The sequence below is a fragment of the Mus caroli genome, unplaced genomic scaffold (genome assembly GCF_978045245.1).
Source record: "Mus caroli unplaced genomic scaffold, Mus_caroli_1 scaffold_12, whole genome shotgun sequence".
Taxonomy (NCBI): domain Eukaryota; kingdom Metazoa; phylum Chordata; class Mammalia; order Rodentia; family Muridae; genus Mus; species Mus caroli.
In genome coordinates this window covers 24,959,249-24,965,977 of record NW_028227267.1, presented here as the reverse complement: position 1 = coordinate 24,965,977, position 6,729 = coordinate 24,959,249, and positions in this window count along the sequence as shown.

The following is a 6,729-nucleotide window of genomic DNA, read 5'->3' as shown; positions in this document are numbered from 1 at the left end:
ACTAGGGGAATTTTCTAGAAGGGTTAGGTAGCCTCTAATGTAACTGGTAGGGGCAACGGTGACATTAGTACAATTCTGATTGGTTGCTAAGTTAGTTTCATTATATTTGGTGAGACCTTGAAGAATTTTAGAAATCAACTCTGTTCTGGCCTTGTTATCTCCTCCAAGTAGATGTCCCAGGAGCTGACTCAGATCCAGACCTGTCCTTCCTAAGTCAGGGTCATCAATGACTAAATGCCCATTGTCAGTGGCTCATACTGGGGGGCCTAATTTGCTTGCCTGGTAATTGAAAACTTTTTATTCTCTAGGTTTTTGGACCTTTCAGGGGATCTCCAAAGTCCACCAGGCTCTGAGGCTTGGTGACAAATTACAAGTTGTTTTTGTCAGGGCAAGGAACAGTAAGTCAAGTTAAGGTCACGAGTTACAAAATGCAGCTACAAGATGGCAATATGGTGGAGCTATTGTTAATATTTAACATAAATTGTAAAAAGTGGAGAAAATGAATTGAGTCCAATCAAGCATGTATGTGGTAGGCTGTTCCAAGCTCCTGCCTCTATTTCCTGATCGTTACAGATTGCAGCCTGCAAGCATAGACCAAAAGACACCTTTCTACCCTTGGTTTCTTCTTGTCAGGGCATTTCATCCCAGCCACCTATCACACAATACAGTGACCAGTTGGTCATCAACTCTGGGAGAGAGGGAGAAAAAAAACAATACGTTCAAAGTCTAGAAAATGACGAAGGCCTCCAAGGTCATAAACAGAGTGATCGAAGACTTGGGAGACTTTTTTTTTTTTTTTTTTTTTTTTTTTTTGAGACAGGGTTTCTCTGTGTAGCCCTGGCTGTCCTGGCACTCACTTTGTAGACCAGGCTGGCCTCGAACTCAGAAATCCGCCTGCCTCTGCCTCCCGAGTGCTGGGATTAAAGGCGTGCGCCACCACGCCCGGCTGTCTTGGGAGACTTTTATCTTGAAGAGAATGTGTGAGAAACAAAACATCTGTTGGGATGGCTACTCTTGGTTGTCAACTTGACTACATGTGGACTACCTGAGACTTTTCTTAAGTTGTTTAGAGTGGGATGACCTACTTTTAACCCAGATCTTTAATCTTTTACCTTCAACCTGGGTCAGACTTCTGGTGGCAGCCTACATAAAGAACACAGATGTAGTCTCTGTCTCTGTCTCTTTGTGTGTGTCTGTCTGTCTCTCTCTCTCTCTCTGTCCCCCTCTCCCTCTCTCTGCCTCCCCTCCCCCGTCCCCCAGCCACTTGTCCTTGCTCTCAATAGCAAGTTTGTTTCTTTGCTGGCATTTGAGACATCTTCAGAATTCTGGACCATCTGAGACACCCAGCCTCATGGAATGAACAACTACTGAACTCTTGGATTTTCTGTTGATGGACAGCCATTATTGGACTAGCTGGACCACAGCCTGTAAGACACTTTAATGAATCTCATGTATGTATCAGCTCTGTTCCTCTAGAGAACCCTGGCTAACACAGGTTTTGGTACCAGGAGTGGTTCTACAGCAGCAGAAGTATAAGGATGATGTCTTTAAGTATGTAGAATAAGCTTTCCTTTCCTTTTCTTTTCTTTTTCACTGTACAGATTTCACATATTATTTTTTTATTAGATATTTTCTTCATTTACATTTCAAATGCTATCCCAAAAGTCCCCGATACCCTCCCCCCCGCCCTGCTCCCCAACCCACCCACTCCTGCTTCCTGACCCTGGCATTTCCCTGTACTGGGGCATATAATCTTCCCAAGACCAAGGGCATCTCCTCCCATTGATGGCCTACTAGGCCATCCTCTACTACATATGCAACTAGAGACACAAGCTCTGGGGGTACAGGTTAGTTCATATTGTTGTTCCTTCTATAGGGTTGCAGACCCCTTTAGCTCCTTGGTTACTTTCTCTATCTAGCTCCTTCATTGGGGGCCCTGTGTTCCATCTAATAGATGATTGTGAGCATCCACTTCTGTATTTGCCAGGCACTGGCATAGCCTCACAAGAGACAGCTATATCAGGGGCCTGTCAGCAAAATCTTGCTGACATATGCAATAGTGTCTGCATTTGGTGGTTGTTTATGGGATGGATCCCCTAGAATAAGCTTTTCAATTTGCCAACACCTACAGTTACTGAAGCCTCTCCTGGGAGCCGAGAGGGTACTGAAAACCCACGGTGTGAGCTATTTTACACACTCAAGGAGACAAATGCATTTGATTATCCTGACTCACCAACTGTGAGACGCAATGGATTTGGTGACTATAAGTTTTGACAACTTGTGGAAAAAATAAAATGATGATACTGGATGGTTGCTCCTGGCATCTCTGGATAAACTGACAAGGGCAAAAAGTCATCTCAGTGATAAGATTAGCCAACTGTAGCATCTCAGAATGTGGTGAAGGATAACCATGAGAGAGTTGATCAGCTCCAGATGAGCAGAAGCTGTCTAGAGGTTTCTAAGTGTGCCCTGAAAGAGGATCTTCTCTCCAGCAGCCAAAGAGCTCAAGTTGTAGAAAATCAAATGGAAGCCCTCATCGATAAGAGTGAATTACGAAGAAAATTCAAGTCCCAGACTTGGAGGATACTGGCAGTTAATGTGAGGGCATTAATGAGCAAAGAATGGGATTCTGTAACTTGGGGTGGGGATGTGTGGGAGAACCCCATTGAAGCTGAGAACTTTGAACCCTCAGATTCTCAAGGGTTCATTTCACCCGAGGGAGTAGTCTCTCTACCCTCACCAAAAGATGTTCTTCCACCCCCACCCCCACCCCTGAAATATTGCCTTTTGGCTTCCGACTGAAGAAATTAATCCTTCATTGATCAACCAGCAGTGACTGTCCAAGAAGGAGATGCCAGGCAAGACATTGCTGATGTCCCTGCGGTCACTGAGGGTTGATCAGTAGTGGCCTTTAGACCTATAACCAGACTGAAGGCTAAGCAGGCTCCTAGTGGGGAGATAAAAGAGAATCGTTCACAAGGAGGAAAGCTACACTACTGAAGAGTGTCATGTGTTTGTTAACTCATTGAAGCAGAAGTCTTGGGAATGTGTATGGAAATGGACTTTTTAAAACTGTGAGATAACAGTGGAAGGAAGGTAAAACTGGGTCAGCCTGAGTTGATGGGGCTGGAGAGATGGCTCAGGGGTTAAGAGCACTGACTGCTCTTCCAGAGGTCCTGAGTTCAAATCCTAGCCATCTGTAATGGAATCTGATGCCCTCTTCTGTTGTGTCTGAAGATAGTTACAGTATATATATATGTGTGTGTGTGTGTGTATGTGTGTATAAAATCTTAAAATATGTTTTTTAAAAAAGAATGTATCTAAAGTTTGAATAGTTGGCTGAAGTATTTGTCAAAATATGACCAACTGTCAAAGGGAGTTGGAGATGCCTGATATCCCTTGGGTTAGTGTTGATGAAGGTGTTTTAAGGCTCAGCAAAATTGCAATGCTACAATGGGAAGACATGCCCTTCACTAATTTGATAAGTCACAAGCTGGCATCTGCAGAGCTTTGCTGTCCCCTTTGCTTGTGCCACACCTGAGGGCTGGGGATGCCCCTTCTCCATGGCATGAATTAGATGCAATGCTTTAACTGGGCTCCAAAGTAGCAGAGGCCAGGTGTCAGCATTGAATCCCCAAAGGTAAGATGACTCTAGTTATCCTAATGGGCAGAATAGACAAAGCACTGTCCATACAGCCTGATCCATAATGTGCAACACAAACAAAGTGAATTTTATGTTGGTGTGACTTATACGAACCTTTAGTACTAGCTAATCAATCATATTGATTAATATATACAGTTCTAGGATGAACTATATAAGAAGCCTACTGCACATTTATTTGGTAAGTATAAGCAGAGAAAAATCTGTAAATGAAAGAAAAGCTACATTGGTTCATGGAAAAAGGGAATCACTGCCTATAAACCAGTTTCCAGACTCAATCTAGTTTGCAGACCCACAATCCTTGATTGAAGGGACAGCATGTTCCCCTTAGGAAGGACCTTGATAAAATACCTAAGCTTTTTATTGGTTTTCCTCGGAGGAATAAGGGTAACTGTACACTGGGGAGTGGGGGGAGAGAATAAGACTTTTGGGGGTCTACTGCATACTGGTTCTGAACTGACCCTGATTCTGGGGGATCTCAAGAAACATTGTGGTCCTCAAGTTACAGTAGGTACCTAAGGAAATCAGATGATTAATCAAGTTTTGGCTGAAATCTGATTCACAGTAATTCCACTATATCCCTAAACTTATCCTGTACTTGTTAATCCAGTATCCAGTTCCAGAATATATAATTGGGATAGATATACTTAGAAGTTGGCAGAATTCCCATAGTAGTTCCATGACCTCTGGAGTGAGGGCTACTATTTGGAAAGGCCAAATGGAAGTCTTTAGAATTGTCTCTGCCAGGAAAAATAATGAATCAAAAACAGGATCATATCCCTGGAGGAATTGCAGGAATTAGTGCCACCATCAAGGACTTGAAAGATGCAGGGGGGTGGTGGTTCCCACCATAGCTCCCTTTAACTCTCCTAACGGGCCAATGCAGAAGACAGATGGATCACGGAGAATGACAGTTGACTGTCGAAAACTAAATCGAGTAGTGATTGCAGCTGTTCTACCAGATGTGCCGTCCTTACTTGAGCAGATTAGCACATCTACTGGTACATGATATGCAGCCATTGATCTGGAAAACGCCCCTTTCTAGGTACTTGTCCATAGGGACCGCAAGAAGCAATCTCAGTCTGCCAGTTCTGCTCCTCTAGAGAGCCCTGACTAATACAGTCTGCTTTCAAGTTGCAAAGGATGCTGGGATGAGAGAGGGGGCGTTTCTCCCAAGACTCCTGGAACAGATATAATGAGAAAAAGAATCGAGAGAGAAAATAAGGGGAATATATGTATGTTCATTAAAGGAAAAGCAGACTCTAGCAAAGAGATACTAATTTATTTACGCCTCATATATATTTTAGACTAGCAGAAGAGATAAAAAGAAATGCTAGAATTTGTTGGATAACATACTGTGACAAATACTATTGGGGGATGGGAGTCTTTCAGTGTATCTTCTTCCTTTCAATCCTGAAGATGTGCAGCTGGGTGTGGCCATGGCATCCATGCATCTGAAGGTTTCTCAGGCCACAGTCCTCCGTGTACATTAAGTTATTCTACTTTCCTGGCTTCCTGCTTTCTTCTTGTCCTGAATTTGTCTCTAAATTGTAGAGGCCATTCACTGTGGTTTCACATCCTCTCTCCAACCCCTAGTTTTCAGGGCTCATGGAGAATTCTGGCAATAGAAAAGCTTGGAAGCAGAATACCCTCTGAATAAAAATCTTTGGGATGCTGTTTACCCTCGAGGTTGTGAGGTCGATGCTGGATGGAGAAGCTGGGTGAGGCAGGGAAAGAAGGCGGCCTCTCATGTTGTCATCGTGGGATTTCTGGCAGAAACCTGAGATCCTCAAGAGAGGATGCCCACCCCTGGCCAGCGTGCCTCTGTGGCTGTCCTCACTGCTGGGTTATTGTATGCTGAGGCTGGAGAATGCTGCTCAAAGGTTGGGGGGCAGGGTCTGGAAGCTCTCTCCAGTGACTGGAGTTCACTGTTGGCCCACAGTGGTAGAAGAACTATTGGGGAAAGACACCTTCCTGATGTATGAAGACTTTCTTCTTTTTTAATATAGGGCCAGGGAGGCAATCATATCAGGACTCATGATATGGGTCCTGGAGATTGAACTCAGGCCATGAGGTACAGTGACAAATGGCTTTACCATCTATGAGCTGTCTCATCAGCCCAGGAGTTTCTAACTGGAGTCAACAGAATCCTTTCCTGTTCCTTGTGCAAGAGCCAAGGTTTATGCCTCTCCTAGTTGATTCTACTGCCTGTGTGTAGGTCAACACTCAGCTCGGCTGATGCTGGTCTCTGGTGTTATCAGAGTCCACCAAATGAGCTGCAGACAGGGCCAGAAAGAGGCACAAAGAAAGAGGCCCAAGCCTCTTTAAATCCTATAGCAAACTTTAATGTTTGTGGACATCTGCCATGCATACAGTGAGTGGTAAGAACTTCCTATGTGACCTCTCTGGAAGGTGAAGGACAACTTCCCAAGTGAGATGAAGGTCTATTTGGACATAAAACAAAAACAAAAAAACCAAAAAACCAACCACACCAGCTTATGAAGCCTAAATACCATAGATTTCTTTTCTCACGTTTCTGTAGAGTAGAAGTCCAAGATGAAGGTGTGATTGGGGTTGGGGTCTGAGGAGACCTTTCTTCCTTCCTTATAGCCTTCCACTTTCTTACTGGCCTCCGCCTGTTCTTTCTTTTGTACACATGCCCTTCCTGTTTCTTAGAACTCCATCCCTCCTAGCTAAGAACCCTCATGTCCAAACACAGGGCCTATGGCCTGACCCTCGGCACTCTTTGCCTACGTCCAGGACAGCAGCAGCTGTCGGTGCCTGGAGGAGTCAGAATCAATCTGTAAAATGGCCCAAGTGAATTAGGAAGGTTTTCTTTCTCTCACTTTGGAATTGACACTGATTTTTTTTTTCCCCTGGGGCTGGAAAGATGGCTTAGTGATTAAGAGAACTGGTTGCTGTTGCTGAGAACCCACATTCAGTTCCCAGCATCCACACAGCGGCTCACAACCATCTACAGCTCCAGTTCCAGGGGATCTGATGCCTTCTTCTGGCTTCAGAGGACACCAGCTGTGCATGCAGCACTCGAGACAGATAGGCAAGCAACG